Source organism: Zeus faber, assembly GCF_960531495.2.
Source record: "Zeus faber genome assembly, chromosome: 6".
Lineage (NCBI taxonomy): Eukaryota > Metazoa > Chordata > Actinopteri > Zeiformes > Zeidae > Zeus > Zeus faber.
In genome coordinates, this window is record NC_137201.1 from 29,131,740 (window position 1) to 29,152,684 (window position 20,945).

Here is a 20,945-nt window from a genome sequence, read left to right on the forward strand (position 1 = left end):
GTCAGGTTTCGGGGAACAGTGTGCCACAGAAGAGGAGGGCTCTGAAGAGTATTCTGGCGGTGATGGGGCTGTCCGTGGTAGCATATGCCCCTCTGGTGGCACTGGTGCCATTTATGGCTATGGTTCAATCCCCAAAAATCACCGCAGAGAAGTGCCAAATCCTGCAGGCGCTCCTGGCTTTCCCAAACTTCGGCCTGTACATCGGACCACTGTTCTACCTGTCTTGCTTCAGACAACAAGCCTGCCGGAAGAAGATGGACAAAGGATTACATCCTGAGCCAACCACCAGCATCAAAACACAGGCAGAAAAGTAGGAGGTGGTTTTTGATCATGAAACAAAAAATAAGTTCTATATGTTTGCTGCATGTTTGGCAGGTTTAGTTTTAGGTCAAAATGTCTCAATGAAAAATGTAATATTTTGCCTTTCAGCTTTTATCAGGCTCCCAACATGCCACCCCAAAAGGCCAGTCGTCAGATCTGAATCAAAGGCACTTTCCACTTTTCCGCTCACACAATTTCCACTTCTGAAAAGAGTTATTAGGTATTTTGTAATTGTAGATTACATAATATTACTTTTTGTATTGCTGCTGTCGGCCATTCTGTCTGCAAATCTTCCTAAAATATTATGGATAATGGTGGCTTTATTGTCTGTTTATTGTTTTTATTTTTATTAACATTATGTATTGCATGGGTTGATGAAATGATTTTTCATAGGAGGGTAGTATAAATGGCCAAATAAATAAAACATAAATAAAAATCACTTTTTATGGGGTAACAAACATGTGTGTCATGTTGTTATTACTTGTTATAATGTTTTACAATTTGCATCAGTGTGGCATAATTCTTTGTTAAAGTCCTTGCATCACAACTTGGTAATGACTCCACTCCCACACTAGATGACAACAAAACAACAAACAAATGGGTTTTTTTGTATGTACTTCAATCTTAAATTGTTTCAATTGCTGCTGTCAATTGTACCAGACACCAAGTCCTTGGTGTCTGGAGCCAGCCGACTGAACGCCTCCTTGACCTCCACCCGTCCATCCTCCAGCAGCGCCTCCCCCAGCCGGGGGCGGTCCGGCGGCATCCACAGCAGGTATTTCGGGTCTCTAATGGGTCCCAAGATGCTTGTGGATTGAGACAACACGCCGCTGATGGAATTCTTGATCACGCTGTTGAAGGCCATGCGGTGTTGATCGACAGTCAGAGCGTGGGTCAGCGGGGGGCTCCGGGGCGATGGCTCCCGACACGCTGATGTGCGTTTCCTGCAGGTCGGCCGGCATCCGCGCTCTCCTTTTCTCCGGCGGGCAATTGCCTGTCTTCAGTCTCTGCCCAGGACAGAAGAAAACAGGCTCTAAAAAAAAACGGTGGCGTATGTGTTCATAAGAATATTAGCATTTTTCCCGTCGGCTATGTGGCAACGATGATAAAAATGTCTTCATATTGACAAATGATGCTGAAACCAAAGAAAATATCAGAGTATTGGTCAGCGACGTTCTGAATTAAGCACAAAACGGGATACTTTATACAATGAGCTACAATGTGAACATGTTTTTCTGAGTTGCAATATATCAGTGTTCTCTAATGAAACCCATCAATCGTGGTCTCCTTGTCACAATTGCTTTCTCAATCCGCGACCATGAAATATTTAAGATGTATACATTTTTTAAATGAGCGCTACTTCCCTGCATTGCAATGGCATAGAATAATGCGTTATGCTTTTTTCAGACATCTCCAAAGAGTCCTGGTGCTCCGTGCACATATTGGCAACTGGCTGGCACCGCCCTGAGCACCAGGCGTTTGGCTTGCTTAGTTACATTTTGTAGAGATGGTTGTACATCTGGGTGCGACGAGGCAGGAACCAAGCCCTCTTCTTGGAGGTCGGTCCGAGAACCAAGCGGAGCCCGGAGGCCACTGCTACCGACTGGCGTCCCCCTGGTATCCGACTGCGAGACCCAAACTGCGGCCGATTCGATCTGAGGTTCGCGTCAATGACACTCAAACTCAAAGTAAAATTTGAAATGGAGGTTAGATAAACCGGGGTCAACATCTGACTTAATGCTACCCAGAGTGAGAGTTATGGAATGGGGGTCAATGGGGGCAATCAGGGGGTCAACTTTTGATCCAGGGAGTAAAGAGAGGGCAAGGGACAGAAAATAAAATAAAAAATCGAATATAAAAAGACATAATTTATTTTCTATTGTATTTCTTCTGACATATATACATTCGAAAATATGTGCCGGTACTCCCAAAATTCCCATGTTGTGGGGTGGGGACGGGGAGGGGTGGGGGGTGGGGGGGTATTTAAGCTCGCAGCTTGAGCCTGGAGAGACAGGGCAGCCAGCCGTGGTGCTGCACAAACATGACCAACTGTGATCTTTTGTGGTTCGCCCACCAGATGGGAAACAGTACAGGAGAAACAGAAAGTATCTGCGGGAAGCAGATGAGGAAAAAACCCTCTAATCGACAAACGAGCAGGACATCTACCTCAACATAGACCCAGGGATGAGAGACTGTGACACAAGAGACAAACATGAAGACTGCACACGTTCAGCTGAGCACACAGTCGTTGCGAAACCAAAAGAGACGAACGAGGGATGAGGGTTCTTCCCTTCCCACGGATTCCCAATGACGGATACACATCTGAAGTGGCAATGAGAGTGATGGAGTGCACTGCACGTAATATCATAAAACTTGAAACCTTTGTCCAGCAAAAAATGTAATACTGGTACAATACTGCTGTTAAGGGAAATGAATCAATTTTAGAAAGAATATGCATAAATCATCCGTAAAAGTAGACAATAGTGGTTGTGTGCAATGTATTCTTTGGGGGCAACTTCTGGGAGGGATGAGACGAGAGATGAACAATCTGAAACACTCTCAGTGATGGATTGGCCATCTGGCAGTTGGGCAAATGCCAGAAGGGCCGCCCTCCTATGGGCCGGCCCAGCCCAAACTGCGCGGTCCCTTGTCATGTCGGGCAGTAACACGTAACATGTACCAGTATTTACATAGTAATAAGGTCGAGCGAGGATACAATGTCACCTTAAAAGCCTTAACATACCTTCAATTGGTGCACTCAACTGTGTATATACCACCTAAGTCACATTGGAATTACGGTCACGGCTAGTAGTAAATTGACAACAATCTGAGTCATGACTCAAATAAAACCTTGAAATGAATTAAATCGTTTTGGAATGTTGTGTTGCACAAATAGTTGTCTTATTTGCACGCTCCCGTCACAACATGCAGATGTACGAGTGAATCACCTCCAAATGTATGACAGGTAATACATGCCGCTTCATCGACAACCGCCAAAGCAATCTGTGCGTCATCAATCACTTTGTCAACAGTTTCTGACTCTTCCTGTCACCGTCGCCACTGCCGAGCGCTCATTCTCCAAACTGAAAGTAGTTGAAGCCATCTGAGGAGCACAGTGGGACAGGACAGACTGAGCGGATCGGCCATGTCATCAATTGAAAATGACGAAGTTGGACAAAGGCCGCATTGTGGATGATCTCACGGGGCATAAGGCCGGCAGAGTGTCCTTCAAATAGTGGTGAGTACTGGTGACGGACTGATTGACCCTCGTGCCAATTTTTCGAAACATTCTATTCTATTGATAATTTACAGGAGAAGTTGAAATTGTACCTGACAAAAATCACATGATCACTGTGACAGTGATCACCACCTGTCAGTGGTGCGCACGATGTGTGCTGTGCTGGCAGGCACGCATTACATTGTTGGTTTAAAAGAAGCTGTGGCGTGGGGATGGTGTGGTTTGAGCAGCCACACCTGACCTGGGTCTAGGTGATTGGTGGATCCGGGATCAGAGTGGCTGCAAACCTGTTGTTCGTTGGTTGGTCCCACGAGCAACAGGCAAAACCCCCATCCCCACACACACTAAGGAGAGGAGCTGACACGCGTCCATCTGCTCCTGGGATAATTCCACCTGGCCCACACAGTACAACAAACTGTGTTTTTTCGACCCCGTCGTCTGTGGCAGTTTCAGCCCCCACGCTCCCGGTCGGGCTCCGGGCCGCTCCAGCACCGCCCCAAGCCGGTCCCCGAACCGGAGGAGTGTCACCGCTCCCCACCTCGAAGGACCGGCAGCACGGATACTCGGCGCTGCTGCCAGCTCACAATACTTTTTTTTCCCCAAGTTTTACAGTTTTGTCGTTGTTTGTCTAAGTTGCTGTCTCCTCTACTGTTTTGTTGACAATCACACTGGAACCATGAGACACCCCTTATTTTTTTAGCAGGTTTAAAAAACCTTAAAAAAAATGTTGGTGTAAAAACGGTATTGGACTGCATAGCGGTCACAGACAACCTACGGAGACAGACAACCCGAGCCGGGCTCGAGGAGAGAGAAAACACTGACTCAGATACAGCCTTTTTATTTGAGTAGCGGTTAATATTTGAGGAGATACGGCATCTATTAAACATGCTCCAGATGTTGCGGCTCCCAGAAAAAAACAAAACAAGTGGGAGGTTGGAGTCCGCCCCCTGCCGTGACGCGTCGGCATTTGGACCGGTCGTGACAGGGGGAGCTCTCAGCACGAGAGGAAGATGAAAGACATCTTCGCCACTGGGGCTTGCACAGAGACCACACCCAGGACCAAGATCCACCGGGTCAAGTGATTCTTATCTTGTTCCGACGACGTCCTTTCGGTCAAAAACTTCCACCTCTTTTTAAAGTCTACCTCCACCTTTAACGGCGTCCCGTCGTCCCAGGGACAAAAGAAAAAGCGTTTTCCCGGGGATGTCTCCGGGACCAATGGGATTTTTGTATGTATGTATCAGCCCGCCAGGCCAAATGTTTGGTTTTTTAACGCCAGAAATTGGAACGGGGTTGACACACACACACACACACACACACACACACACACACACACACACACACACACACACACACGCATATACACCCTGCTGTGTGTGTGTGTGTGTGTGTGTGTGTGTTTGATATGTCCACTTCCACAGACAACACAGTGAGTTATAACAATGACAAGTTCTGCTTGACCAGCAAAGTTAGACGGTTGCTTTAAGGCAATAAAGAGGCAATTGCCGAAACCGGTCATATGTCAAAGAACAAAGTAAATTAATAAATTAAATAAAAAACATAAACATGCAATGAATAAACAGCATCAATTAAATGTTAAAATAAAGTATAGTGCAGAAAAATATGCAAATAATGAAGAGCATCAAAGAAATACATACAATATGGTATTGATAAGTACAAAACCTCTATGGCTTACGCTGAAAATATGAAATTACGAAAAAAAAAAAATAATACAGAAATTGTTTGTCAGTTTGTTACAACAAACAATTTATACAATCGATAAGTACTGGTCCAAAATATGTATGTGCACTGTGCCATTGACAACTTTTTCAACATCCAGTTATAAAATGTAAAAAAGAACAATATCTCAAAAAAGGAAAAATAATTGCTTCAATGTCTACTAAATGCATAACAGAAACATCATTTCGCCAATGCACACATAATTGTAATGAAAATTGTATTTCCAAAAACCTGACCTTCTTGTCAACTATGGATTTGTTTCACTTGTTACCGCAAAATTATTTCAGGTAAAGTTCCTGTAGAAAGTGCTGTCAGTAATTTGACTTAAACCCAGCGGAGCGGAACTTAATTGTGAAGAACATTCACCGTTCAGCCGTTCATGAAAACACTAGCTTCACCAAAAGGTGGATAAAATGGTGCTGATGGCCCAGTCACATGTATACCTTCAAATATCACCACCGTAGCCAATGTACTTCCAAGATCTGATGATAATGACCTCATGATTCGTGTCAAATTCAAGAGGAAGTTAACTTACAAAGGTAAAAAGAGCACTGACATAAGGATGTAGAGTTTAACAATGCATGGAATAATCCTCTTACCGAAATTAAAGAACATCCAAATCGCGGTAACAATGAATCTATGCGCATTGATAAGATTGAAACTTTTGTACAATATTGTACAAGAAGTGTCAGACCAGCACTTTGATGACATTTTGTCTGTAGCACCTGCAGAAGGGAACAACCCTGTCACATGACTGGTCGATGAAGCAAATTGTTTTCCCAGTTCTTTCCCTAAAAGGAATGGGTAACTTTTCACGATGCTTGAAAAAACAAAAAAAAAAAGAGAGAGAAAAGTTGACGCTAAATTCGCACATGGACCCCACCGAATTGTCGTTTATGTATCAACCTTCCAGTTCGGGATTACAACTTGGGTCGCACAAAGTTGCCGCCCTCGGCCCCGGCCTGGAACCGGAGCCGGGGTCCGTATGCAACTGCCCCCCTTAACGTCCCCGCACGGGCCAGACCGCGTGTGTCTCACAGGTACGAAGAGCGCGATCATTCCACCCAGATCCCACGTAGAAGTGGCCGGCAACGACACTTAGAAATCGTCGCCATCATGCCGTTACATCTCCCAGTTTGACAAACAAGCACGTAGCCATCAAGTGCGGTTGGAAGTCAGGGATGTTTCGACACCGACGGTGAAGACCACACCCGCCGAGGCTGTAATGGATTCCAGCTCAAGGATAAATTCAACTGCGACATGAGTGGCGCTCTAGAAACCACAAATGACCGTAGGGCTGGAACCCCATTGTTGCTTGGCATCCTTCGTGCTAAAAGCGTCTGGACCACGTCAGTCGCCGGGCCCGTTGAGGTCTCATTAGAACCGGGACGTCTCAGACATCCTGTGGTTCAAATTTCATCCGTATCAATCTACATTTGGAGCAGGAGAAAAAAAAAAACGATGAAAAACGACCGGAGGTAGCGGAACTTTGACGTACATCGGTTTGTGGAGTGGGCGCCTTGTGACATCATCATCCAATTTTGTTACACGGCATGGCCATGCCGCTCTAATTGAGCCCAAACTCGTCCGATCTCAGAGGCTAAACGGGCTTGAGCCCGGTTAGTGCTTGGATGGGAGGCTGCCTGGGAATACCAGGTGCTGTGTGCAGAGCCCATTTTATTTATCAACAACGAAAGTCTAAGACAAATAAGAAGCAGTGGGCAGAACGTCCACCCTGCGTTCCATGTGAACTCAGACGTTTTTAGTTGGTGATGCCAGGAAGTGATGCTGCGTTTCGTGGCAACTCTGAAAACTGTAATTCGTAATTCTAACACGACTAACCTGGACCCTGTGTATTGCTGCCTGCAGCTAAATTTATTATTATTATTATTATTATTATTATTATTATTATTATTATGAGTAGTAGTAGTAGTAGTAGTAGTAGTAGTAAGCAGAAAGTTGCTGGTTCGATCCCAGGCTCCTCCTGGTAGTGTGCTGATGTGTCCATGAGCAAGACACTCAACCCCCTAACTGCTCCGCGGGCGCCTCTACATGGCAGCCCACTGCACCTAGATACTTCAGATACTAGGATGGGTAAATGCAGAGAAATGGCAAATTTCCCCGCTGTGGGACTGATAAGGGTAAATAAATTGATTCTAAAACTATACACGTACTTTGACATAAGTTACGAACATGGTTGAGGTGCCGTTTAAACCAGTATGACACAAGGACCTCGTGGTTTAAATTTCATCCAAATCGATCAGAAAACTGAACAGAAATTAGGGCAAAAACTGAACAACTTTGACCCGAAATATTCAGCAGTCTTGATTAAGTGACACGTCACTATTCGTAAACAAAATGAAGGAGATGAGATACAGTAAGACGCTTCATGACGTCATCATACTATTTACTATAAATTTACAGATTCCAATTGAGAATGTCCAGCTGGAGCGTGTCCAGTGTGCGTTTTGGACTCTGTCACTCTGTAGTGGTTCAACTTTACCAACTATCGATTTACTTGTGTATTTATATAGCTGCCAACTGGTAAATGTCAGAAGATCTGTTCGCTTCAAAGTTTAAATCCGTGGTCCGCATTACTTTGGCCGGAATAATGAAAAAATAAAATGAAATGATCCTTAAAATGTCCTCAGTGCGGCCCCTCGAAAACACTGAAATGTGCGACTCAGTGATGTGTTCAAGATCCAGTGAGGCCTCGGAAAAATGTGCAACGGCAATTACCAACGGAAATACCACAACCTTATTCGTATTTCATGGAAACGTAACTTACTGAAAATATAATCCAAGTAAAAAAACCAACAAATAAATGACGTGGCCGACACGGCACCAAACGACCACCCGACACCTTGAGGGCAGCGCTATTTCCACAGACAACACGGTGAGTTATAACAAGGAGAAGTTCTGGTTTCCAGGCAACCGCGGACTGTCGTTTGAAAGACAGCAGGGTTGCTCTGTGTAGACCGCATAGTGGTTGCTCCGGGATACGAACAACCAGGAGATGACAGACCGAGGGGGGGCTCATGCTGCTTTCAAGTAAACTCAGAAAATTGTGTTGCGTTTCAGAGGACCCGGGAAACTGTATTGCTGCCTGCAGCTATATTTATTATTTATATTATATTATTATATATTTTTTTATTATTAACACTGTATTGTTGTTGATTTATTTATACATTTGTTTATTAATGAATATATTTTATTTATTTATCGGGCCTTCAGCCAAGACCTAGTCTGCCAAAGGGACCGACCTTAACTTTAGCAAAGTTTGGAAATCCCTGAACTACACTATTGTTCCGAGGGTGAAGACACTGGAACCGATATAAACTGACCAAACAGTCCTTCATCATCTTACCAATATCCCATTAGGACCAGGCTTCGCTTTAGCTGCTGCTTTCATTATCCTCGGGATACTTCGGTGAAATATGAGGCATAGACACAGCCGATAATATCTGTTTCTCCCTGTAGTGAGAAGCAGAAAAACAGGTGAATAAACGCCTCAAGTTCAATCAATATGTGCCAACACAGAGCAGTGTGCAATCTGTTACCTCGGCCCAGAGGCCGTTAGATGTGGTTGTGCTGAATTTAATGGACTCAAGACAATTGAGTCTCATGCGGTGGATCCTCCACAAAGACAACGATTATTGGTAAGTTGTCAATAGCTTTTGGTGGGCCCGCCATTGTTTTACCAAACTCAACCAACAGAGGCCGCCTGAACACAAGGCCAGATGTCTGCTGTAGACTGGGGGTAAAATTCAATATTTGAATACCAACACCAATTCTCATGAAGTGATATGAATTAATTAGCAAAATTCCAACAAAAGGTCAAAGTAATTTGGGTTGAGGCTTACGTTATTGCATATATTGCTTCGGATCAAAATTGGCAAGGTGAAATTCTAGCTCGTATCCTCCTCCCATCAGCAGTTATTGAGCGGAGGTGGGTCAAGGCGTCCACCAGTACGTTTCAGTAAATCCAAGCTTACATTTCACAGAGGCATGAAGCTAAAAATATATTACCTTTGAAGCGTCCTTTTCTAGAGGTCCCGTTTGATGTCCATCAACCCATCCATTCTACCTTCTACATCCTGTCTACAGCAAACCATTGTTCTCTCATTCCTTGAGCCTCAGGTTGACCCTCAAAGGGCCACGGACCCAATTTTGATACGATTTTGTCTCTGGGACCCGAATCCGTTGACTTCTGTTGTTATTGTAGATATGGTTTTGTCCAAACTTCCGTAGGTCTGTCTGTCTTAACTGAATAGGTCAGGCTGGATAGTTTTCCTGTAAGCACAGCAAACAGCATCAAATACAGTACCTACTAAATTTGTTCTGGGGATCTAGACCATGAAATGTTTGAGAGTCACCTTGCAGGTCTTATAGCGTCACCAAATTCAGTAGGTAACACATTTCATTTCACCTGGGAGGCTGAAAGCAGACGACACAAAAGGAGCCGCGATAGTTATTTATGGTTCAGTTCAATTTAAATCTGCTTTATTGACATGGCTAGAATGCTTAAATTATCAAAGCATAGACGAGAGAGAGGGGGGGGCGTGAGAGAGAGGGGGGGGGGGGCGAGAGAGAGAGAAAGTATGGGTCTGTGTCTGTGTGTGAGGGTGGGAGAGAGTCTGAGTGTGTGAATATCTCACACACTGACTCTCCCCCTCAGGCACACGCGCACACACACACACACACACACACACACACACACACACACTCTCTCTCTCACCCCCTCTCTCTCCCACACACACACACACACACACACACACACACACTCTCTCTCTCTCACCCCCTCTCTCCCACACACACACACACACACACACACACACACACACACTCTCTCTCTCACCCCCTCTCTCTCCCACACACACACACACACACACACACACACACTCTCTCTCTTTCTCACCCCCTCTCTCTCCCACACACACACACACACACACACACACACACTCTCTCTCTCTCTCACCCCCTCTCTCCCACACACACACACACACACACACACTCTCTCTCTCTTTCTCACCCCCTCTCTCTCCCACACACACACACACACACTCTCTCTCTCTCTCACCCCCTCTCCCCCCCACACACACACAGTCTCTCTCTCACCCCCTCCCTCTCCCACACACACACACACACACTTTCTCTATCTCTCTCTCACACACACACACACACACACACAAACAGACCTACACCCTCTCTCTAATTCTCTCTCTCTCTCTCACACACACACACACACACACTCCCCACTTTTTCTCTCACTCAGAGACCTACACACACACACACGCACACACACTCCTTCTCTCACACAGAGACCTACACACACGCACACACGCGCGCACGCACCCCTCTCTCTCTCTCTCTCTCTCTCCGCCCTGCCGAGCACCACGAGCAGCCTCGCTGTCGCTCTCTTCAAGTTGTTTTCATTCTTCTTCTCTCCGCCGACCACCGCGGTGCACCCACGCTCTCCCCCTGAAAACACGCGGGTTTTGACGCCACAGTTGAGCAGTTTGTCCTCCTGCCAATGATCCCGGTGCGTCGTGACTTTTCCCCCCCGGCAGGAGCGCGCGCGGCGGGCGGACTTTCCGAGGCACCGGCAAACTCCGCGAGCTGCGTCCATGCGGCTTTCTGCAAAGGTAACGAGATGCCTCCTTCATTCCTTTTCTTTCCTTTTCTTTCCTTTTCTACTATTTTCCTTTTTCTTTTTCTTTTTCTTTTTTGGTCTCTCGGCGTTTGAGCCACTGCACAGCATGTGATGTGTTTTTTGTCTCCATTGCATATCCACGCTCACATGCACAATTTCCTGCGTGACATTCCAGTTGCTGATACAGAGCTTGACTGGTTTATTGTTTGTTTTTAGGTTATTGTTTATTGTATACTTCCATTTGTTTTCTATTTTAAACTTTAGATTTTTTTTATATTTTGAAATGTTTCTTTTCACTACTTCATTGCGATTGCCATAAAAAAAACGTGTATATATAAGTATATATTTTGTGTATATATAAGTATGTATTTTTTAAATATATATTATTTTTTTTTTAAATAAAAATAAATAAATAAATAAATAAATAAATATATATATATATATATATATATATATATATATATATATATACACACAAATATATACATATGTATATAAGTATATATAAACAGTATAAGTATATATATAAGTATATATTTAAGTATCCAATCTAGTCATTAGACTTTACTCTGCCACGCCATATGGGTGCAGGTTCCCAACAAGACATTTTGGTGGGAGCCCAGGTAACTTTGGGATGTCATTTTGATATCACATGCCCCTGACACGTTGAGCCAGACCTCTCATCCACTCCAGTGCAGGTTCTCCTCTTCATACACAATCCCAGCATAATGAGACATGATCCCACCCTGGCCAAATACTAAGAGCTTCCATTCTGACAGAGGGGAGCCCCGTGGCCCCATGGCTGTGTATTAGGATATCATGGTTGTAAATTAGGATATCACCACTGTAAATTAGGATATCATGGTTGTATATTAGGATATCATCACTGTAAATTAGGATATCATCGCTGTATATTAGGATATCATCACTGTAAATTAGGATATCATCGCTGTATATTAGGATATCATGGTTGTAAATAAGGATATCATCACAGTGAATTAGGATATCATGGTTGTAAATTGGGATATCATCGCTGTATATTAGGATATCATCACAGTAAATTACGATATCATCACAGTAAATTACGATATCATGGTTGTAAATTAGGATATCATGGTTGTAAATGTGGATATCATGGTTGTATATTAGGATATCATGGTTGTAAATTACGATATCATGGTTGTAAATTAGGATATCATGGTTGTAAATTTGGATAACATGGTTGTATATTAGGATATCATGGTTGTAAATTAGGATGTCATGGTTGTAAATTAGGATATCATGGTTGTAAATTTGGATATCATGGTTGTATATTAGGATATCATCACTGTATTTTAGGATATCATCGCTGTAAATTTGGATATCATGGTTGTAAATTAGGATATAATGGTTGTATATTAGGATATCATCACTGTAAATTAGGATATCATCGCTGTATATTAGGATATCATCACTGTAAATTAGGATATCATCGCTGTATATTAGGATATCATGGTTGTAAATAAGGATATCATCACAGTGAGTTAGGATATCATGGTTGTAAATTGGGATATCATCGCTGTATATTAGGATATCATCACAGTAAATTACGATATCATCACAGTAAATTACGATATCATGGTTGTAAATTAGGATATCATGGTTGTAAATGTGGATATCATGGTTGTATATTAGGATATCATGGTTGTAAATTTGGATATCATGGTTGTAAATTTGGATATCATGGTTGTAAAATAGGATATCATGTTTGTAAATTAGGATATCATGGTTGTATATTAGGATATCATCACTGTATTTTAGGATATCATTGCTATATATTAGGATATCCACACAGTAAATTAGGGTGTCATCACAGTAAATTACGATATCATGGTTGTAAATTAGGATATCATCACTGTATATTAGGATATCATGGTTGTAAATTAGGATATCATCGCTGTATATTAGGATATCATGGTTGTAAATTAGGATATCATCACAGTGAATTAGGACATCATGGTTGTAAATTGGGATATCATGGTTGTAAATTACGATATCATCACAGTAAATTACAATATCATGGTTGTAAATTAGGATATCATGGTTGTAAATTATGATATCATGGTTGTAAATTAGGATATCATGGTTGTAAATTTGGATAACATGGTTGTATATTAGGATATCATGGTTGTAAATTAGGATGTCATGGTTGTAAATTAGGATATCATGGTTGTAAATTAGGATATCATGGTTGTAAATTTGGAGATCATGGTTGTATATTAGGATATCATCACTGTATTTTAGGATATCATCGCTGTAAATTTGGATATCATGGTTGTAAATTAGGATATAATGGTTGTAAATTAGGATAACATGGTTGTAAATTTGGATATCATGGTTGTAAATTAGGATATCATGGTTGTAAATTAGGATAACATGGTTGTAAATTAGGATATCATCGCTATATATTATGATATCATCACAGTAAATTAGGATATCGTCACTGTATATTAGGATATAATGGTTGTAAATTTGGATATCATGGTTGTAAATTAGGATATCATCGCTATATATTATGATATCATGGTTGTAAATTTGGATATCATGGTTGTAAATTAGGATATCATCACTGTATATTAGGATATCATGGTTGTAAATTAGGATATCATCGCTATATATTAGGATATCATGGTTGTAAATTAGGATATTATGGTTGTAATTTAGGATATTATCACTGCGTATTAGGATATCATGGCTGTTTATAAGGATATCGTCACTGAATATTAGTATATCATGGTGTATATTAGGTTGTCATCGCTCCCAGAGATATCACAGATTTTATAGCGCACTATTCAGAGGAAGATATCCACATCTGCAGCGCGTTCCTCTGTGACAACCCACAGAAAGGGGGACTGGGACCGAGCCAAAGCGCTTCAAACCGATATCATAACCCACCTGTCATGCACGCAGAGAGGAGGCACGGGAGAAGGAGATTCATCTTTTCATTTCTCCTCATCTCCTCTGTCAAGGAGCAGTTGAATGAGCTTCTCTGCGATCTCGTCTTCGTGCTGAATTATTTCTCTGCTCGCAGCTATAAATAGCCCGGTTGTCCTGAGCACTTCGCAGGCCCTAGGCTGGGAATCTGTGCTCTCTGCTCCCAAAGCTCGGGCGCACGTACCCATACGTGCACACACACTCGTACACGCACACACGCGCACACGCACGTATGCACACACACACACACACACACACACACACACACACACACACACACACACACACACACACACACACACACACACACACACACACACACACACACACGTACGTACATACATACATACTTAAATACGCATGCACAAACGCACACACACACACACTCTACAGGAAACCCAGCAAACAGCCACGTGAAAGCACACACAACTCGGAAACAAACTTTTGTGATTTAACTGCTCACACACACACACACACACACACACACACACACACACACACACACACACACACACACACACACACACACACACACACCCAAACATACCCACACAAGGATAAGGTAAACAAATACTCTGTCTGTGAATGTAAATGGAGTCCTGAGGTAGAACTATGTAGAAGGGGATAGGAATTTGGGATTCAGGACCATTTGAAGCCAACCATCAGAACTTTGGCACGCTGATTGGCGCTCCCTCAGGTCTCCAGATTCAACCAGTTTACACAAACCTTCACCCAGTTACAACTGCTTCTCCAGGATCCCGCTTCTCTGTTTCTGCGTAGACCTAAACGTGTAAATGACATCTCTTCCACTGTGGAGGTAATATTTGCCATCCAGTACAATACGCTGCAAAGTCAGCGCTGAGCTGCTGTCGTTGTCTCAGGTCATGTGGGTTGGTTCTATTTGGGTTCGGTGTGGCCAATTCACTTAAAAGATAGTCTTTTTACGACAAGAATGTCATTTTTCAGTCACGGATAATGTAAACAGGGAAAACGAGGCGGGCGTCATCCAGTCATGTCATCGACATCATCCCGTTAGTGTCAGACTCGCTAAATAGCGAGCGCTAAATCGAAAACATGCACAGAGTTTAAAAAGTAGTTTGCTTGACAACGCATCGAACCCGTGGCCCTCAGCCCACTCCGAGACAGAGTGCACCACATTTTATTCCACCAGGCTTCTTCTCCTTTTGCTGTTCTGTATTCCATATTACTTCCACATTTCCATACCGTCCAAACGCTCCTTCCTCTTTGGCTGAGCCAGATACCAGCTGCCATCACAACAGGGTTTTCCCGTGAGGATTAATAACATTTATCTGAAGGTGAATCTGTTCAGAGCTTTCATGGGAGAGGTGGAGCCACGCCTCGCTATCGTTTGCCACGTCGGCGAAACACACACACGCAGTACATAGAGTCTGCACTGGATGGTGTGACACCGGACTGGTGGAGTGAAATCAACTGGCATGACTTTCACACTGAACAGTCAAACTCTGAACCTCCTCATGCTCAACGGTTATTATTAGGGGTCCAGCCTGAAGGGCGGGAACCCATTGTTTTTGTTCGGATTATTATTATCCTCCTACCCACTCTCCGTCTGAAAGTGCTTGGAGCTCAGAAACCGTGGAACCCACGGACACAAAGTAATAAGAATTGTATTCGCTACTACCCGGGGCAGTCCACACATGCTGTGGTCCAAGTTTGATCCACATCTGACCATATCTGTAGGAGGAGGAGTTAATAAAAAAAACGCAAAAAAACCCACGTTTTTCTGAAGGGAGGAACCGGAAGTTGCCGAGCCGAGGCACCAGGTAGGTAGTGGAGCAAAGAGACTGGAAGTGGTGCAGCAGAGCGCTTTGTGACATAATCATCCAATATGGTATGTGCATGGTATGACTCTGGAGGGGCTTTCACCGGGGAACATAGCGGTGCAGCACTCTGAACTCCACTGGTGTGTATTGGTTGCTCCACACAGGAGCGGAGCACGGTGCTATGTGACAGCATCATCCAGCCTGGTATATTTGGGGGTCCAGCACGATTTTCTTGTTCAGATTGTTAGTCCAAGTTTTAAGAACATTGTACCACATCTGTAAAAGGAGTTAGGAAAAATATCTAGATTTTATTTTGAATGAGCGGAAGGAACCGGATTGTATGTGGGGAGAAAGCACCCGGACTCCCTAGTCATCGTCCTCGGGGACTTTAACAAAGGGAATTTAAGACGCGCTCCCGAAATACAAGCACTTTATTAACTGTCCGACCAGAGAGGAGAACACGCTGGATCACTGCTACACCACCAGCCACAACGTGCACCAAGCTGTTCGCCGCACTGCGCCGGGAAACTGCGACCACGTCTTGGTCCACCTGATCCTCGCATGCAGGAAAATGTCAAACTGTCTAAACCTGGTGCGAGGAAAACCAAGAAGTGGAGCGGGGACGCAGCGGAGGAGCTGCGTGAGTTCCCGGACCCCACGGACTGGCAGATGTTTAGAACCGCAACGACACTCTGGACAAAGTCACAAAGACTGTGACCTCATATATCAGCTTCTGTGAGGACAGCTGTATAGCGACACGCGCCAGGGTGAGTTGTAACAATGACAAGCCCTGGTTCACAGCCCAACACAGATGGCTTCCTTTGAAAAAGGAGGAGTCATTTCATAGTTTAAAAGCCAGGGAATGGTTTAAATACCATGATCATTGCCATTGGTGCAGCGACCGACCTGGACCCCATGCATTGCTGCCTGCAGCTATATTTAGTTGTCCAGCTCGCAGGGATGCAGCTTTGTCTCTCGCAAGTCATTCGCAAACCAGCCAGTTGTGCCTGGTGGACTGCATAGTGTTTGTTCACTCGTGCTGCGTTTTACAAAACCCCAAAAACTACAATAGGTCACAGAAGGCGTTTAAGCACAGTGTTTTAACAGTAATTGTTGAAACACTGTTCTTGAGAGACATTTAAACTAAACAACACAAGAGGAACATTCATTGACATAGGTCCACGGTGACTGGAAAAAAACACATGAAAAATAAAATACTTCATTCAAAGTAGACATGTCCTTATTTATGCACAATTTACTTCCAAAACGCTAAATCTTCAACCTCGCAGTAGACATGGTGGACTCGGAGCAACCCTCGATCACGACAGTCTTTCTCAGTGCGACCCGACCAAGTCGCATTGCCAGTCAGTAGAGAGTGGACAGAGCATCCATCCTCAGAGATTAGTCACACTCGTGATAAATGAAAAGACCAAACAAATCTCAGACAACCTTGAAAAAGGTCATGTAACGAGTGAAAAAAACAATGCAGTGTTCAATGTAAACCCGGAAAACTGTAATGCGTACCTAACACGACTTAACTGGACCCCATGTATATGTTGGGGTCCAGCCCACATGAGAACCCTCCATCGGTCTGTAGTGGTTGCAAACTTTGTGTGTGTGTGTGTGTGTGTGTGTGTGTTTTGTCTTACCTTGACGTCGGTGGGGCTTTTCGTTTGATAATTTATCTCTTTTTTCCCTTTTTGTAAATAAACGCATTCTGTTCGCATCCAATCCGGTATTAGATACAACAACCCGAGCCGGTCCTAACACACAAACAGTCGAAAACTTATTCCGTGTTTGTGTCTTCACACATGGGGTTCGCTTGCAGCTCTGAATTGTGTCCGTTTTATTTTAGTCCAAAAAGTTAAAACAGTTGATGAAATACCTCTGAGGGACATGCAGTGTTTCATCCGTTTGAATGGGAGTGTGTTGTTGGGAACTTCCACACGGAGTGATTTCCTTCCACACGGGTGGGGCAGGACTCTGTGGACTACAGGTAGGAGGCAGCCACCTTCTCATTTTTAGGATAAAGTCATAACAGGCAACACGTGTATCAGCTTGTGGTAGTTATTCTGCGTGTCACCAGGACTCCACCGCGTCATTACGTCAGCCGATGCTGCGTTCAAGGGAAACTCGGAAAATTGTGACTCATTTTAGACGTAACGCTGATGTAAAGACAAGCGACAGCACAAACTGATGCTACATACAATGGGAACCAGAAAATTTGTAATTGGTATCTAACACGACTAACCTGGACCCCATGTGTTGCTTCCTGTGGCTCTATTCGTCATTATTACCACCCCCCCCAAACAATAATTTTATTTATTCACAGTAGTGAAATCCAGGACATATGGGACAACTGGAGGCTCTGCTGATGCTCACAATCCGTCTTTTTTATTTTACTTACTCTTATTCTTAAACACACTAGGGGTGAAAAAGTGGAAATGTTGAACGTCATTCGTTTATTTTTGCCTGTGACACCGTGGGCGGTTTCAGCTGTTTGGGTTGCAGGTGTCATGTTATTTGCAATTAAATTTAACATTAATGAGCGATTGACAGCTCGGTTATTTGTGTGTGTGTGTGTGTGTGTGTGTGTGTGTGTGTGTGTGTGTGTGTGTGTGTGTGTGTGTGTGTGTGTGTGTGTGTGTGTGTGTGTGTGTGTGTGTGTGTGTGTGTGTGTGACATTTCCAGTGCAGTCAAAGTCAGATATACAATTCTATTAAAAAAGGTGACACTGAATACATTGAATACAGGTATTACGGTGTGTGGCATATCCTCAAGATTCAAGATCAAGATTCAAGAGGTTTATTCGTCACATACATATACATACTTTCATACATGTATGCAGTGAAATGTAATGCAACGCACGCCTAGGAAAATTTCTTTCTACTAGACCAACTAACTGACTCCCAAAACGTAATACAGTAAGTCGAATACTTATAGAATAAAATAAAAATATATAGAATAAAATAAAATAAAATAAAATAAAATGGAATAGATAAAGGGAATAGGCTTACGTATATGGGATAGACTTATGTATATGGAATAGGCAATTATGTATATACAGATATGTGCATTAAAGTGGCATGTGAAAAATAAAAAACGACCGGAGTGCCGGCGCAGGCGACTGCAAGGGGCGGTGCCACTATCGCTACTATCGCTATTGCCTTGCCTTAACATTTAATACATGCTGCGTTTACCCATGGAACACCTTTTTATAAAGATTGATGATTAGACTGATGATTTTATTTATTTTTTTACCGAAAAAATGATGGCTTAGCAGTCGATTTTGTTTTGCTTCCTCTGTGTGTGAAGTGTGTCCCATGCCATATGGTTTAAAAAATTGGCTGTCTTTTTTGTTGTTGTTATGTTCAGCGTCTACCTTGCTATTTCAGGATCCTTAAAATCTTCAGTTTACTCAGGTGATTTGGTGTGACTGACTGCATACACCTTCCATTAAAAGCACTATTCAGTCAACTTTGCCTTTATTATTATTATTATTATTATTATTATTATTATTATTATTATTATTATTGAATTCCACCTGTGTGGTATACACACTGTCTGGTTGGGACGCCCATTCACACTGATTTTTATTTAATGGTCATAGCATCATAGACTTCCAGATAGGATGTTATGGTGGAAAAAGTATTTTTTAAGTCATCTTTTTTTAACCACTATCACACATCAGATAATTGCGACAGCGTCTGTAGTATAAAGGGAGCATTGATGCATATATGTGTATATATTTTTGTAGTTTTTATGGGTGATTTTGACGTTATGTTTTAGGGCGATTTACACGTTAAAGAATTGAAATAAGAACTTTTGATTGATCACATTTTTTTTCCCAGTATGTTTTTCATACTGTCTCTATCACCACGTCGCAGCAGCAGAGCTGCTTTGCGGCAACGTTTTACTTCAATTGAAGTCACGGTGCTTTACGTTATTTGCACGTGGGAGCGAATGTAAACAAACGTTGGCTCCTAACTCACGGACCAATCACGTCGCAGGGAGCTTAACGCGGAAGACGAAAAAAACAAAAAACACCGTCCTTGGTTTACAACTTTTTTTGAAGTGTGTTGATGAAAAACATGTGTTTGATGAGGATACGTCACATTGCATGATGGCACCATTCATGGATTATTAAAACATTAAGGGTGACTGCCGAGCCGAACCAAAGCACCTTTTTATTTGCCGATCGCGTTTTAGTGAAAGAAAGTTGACATCTTCAATTTTGCTTTGATATATACAGTATGTCGACCATTTCTTTCCCGCTTATTTTGCCTCTCCTGTGAATTTGAGAGCTCTGACAAGCGCCTTTTCCCGCGCTCCGTCACAAATCAAATCAAAACAGCCTTTGCCACCGTGCATGTTCATTTGAGAAGCGATATCAAAAAGTTGGAAAGGATCTTTTGGACAGAAATTGCAAGGCACTTTCAGTGTGGAGTTATTCTTACTTTTTAAGACTATTTCCTTTTTCTCCTTTTTTTTTTTAAGACCCTTTTCCTTCCCACTGCACCTTCTGAAAGGACCGACAGTAATTCCTAGTACAGTGGGAAATGAGAAAAAAAAAAAAAGCAATGATAAGGGACAGCTGGGAAGAGACACTCTGGAGTGTTTATTGGGAGCCTTATTATATTCAGAGCAATTTCACACATAATTACATTTAAATCAGGACATCCCAGGCACATGTCTTAAAACAACCAGATGTGGTTTTTAAACAAACGTATCAGGAAGACCGCCAGGAATGCATCTCCTCCTTGTAAAATCCCTCTCAGTCGGGAGCGGTTTGTCGTGAAATGCTTTGCGACTGAACAGCGTGTTAAATGTTTAAAGGGCCATGGGTGTTGTTTGTAATTAGGCCTTTTTTCCTCCCCCCCCCCCCCCCCCCCCCACACCCGGTTTTGCCCGTGATTTATTTCGCTTCAGAAGAGGAGGTAAATGTTTTTATTGTTGTGGTTGAGGGAAACGCGACGGCGCGCTCTCTCTCTGAACTCTGCTCTCAAGTAAATCAGCGTGAGGATTCAATTACCATAAGCACCTTTAATCTCTACGTAGGTTCTCGCTCACAGAGGAAAAGCTATCCCTCCACCCACACTAATGAGGAAAACCACTCCAGGATTATTCACGGCGCATGTCAAATTATCTACAAAGGGCAGTTATTTATGGGACGGGACCATTAATAATACATTAAATAAAGAAGTGGATTTGGTTCTCC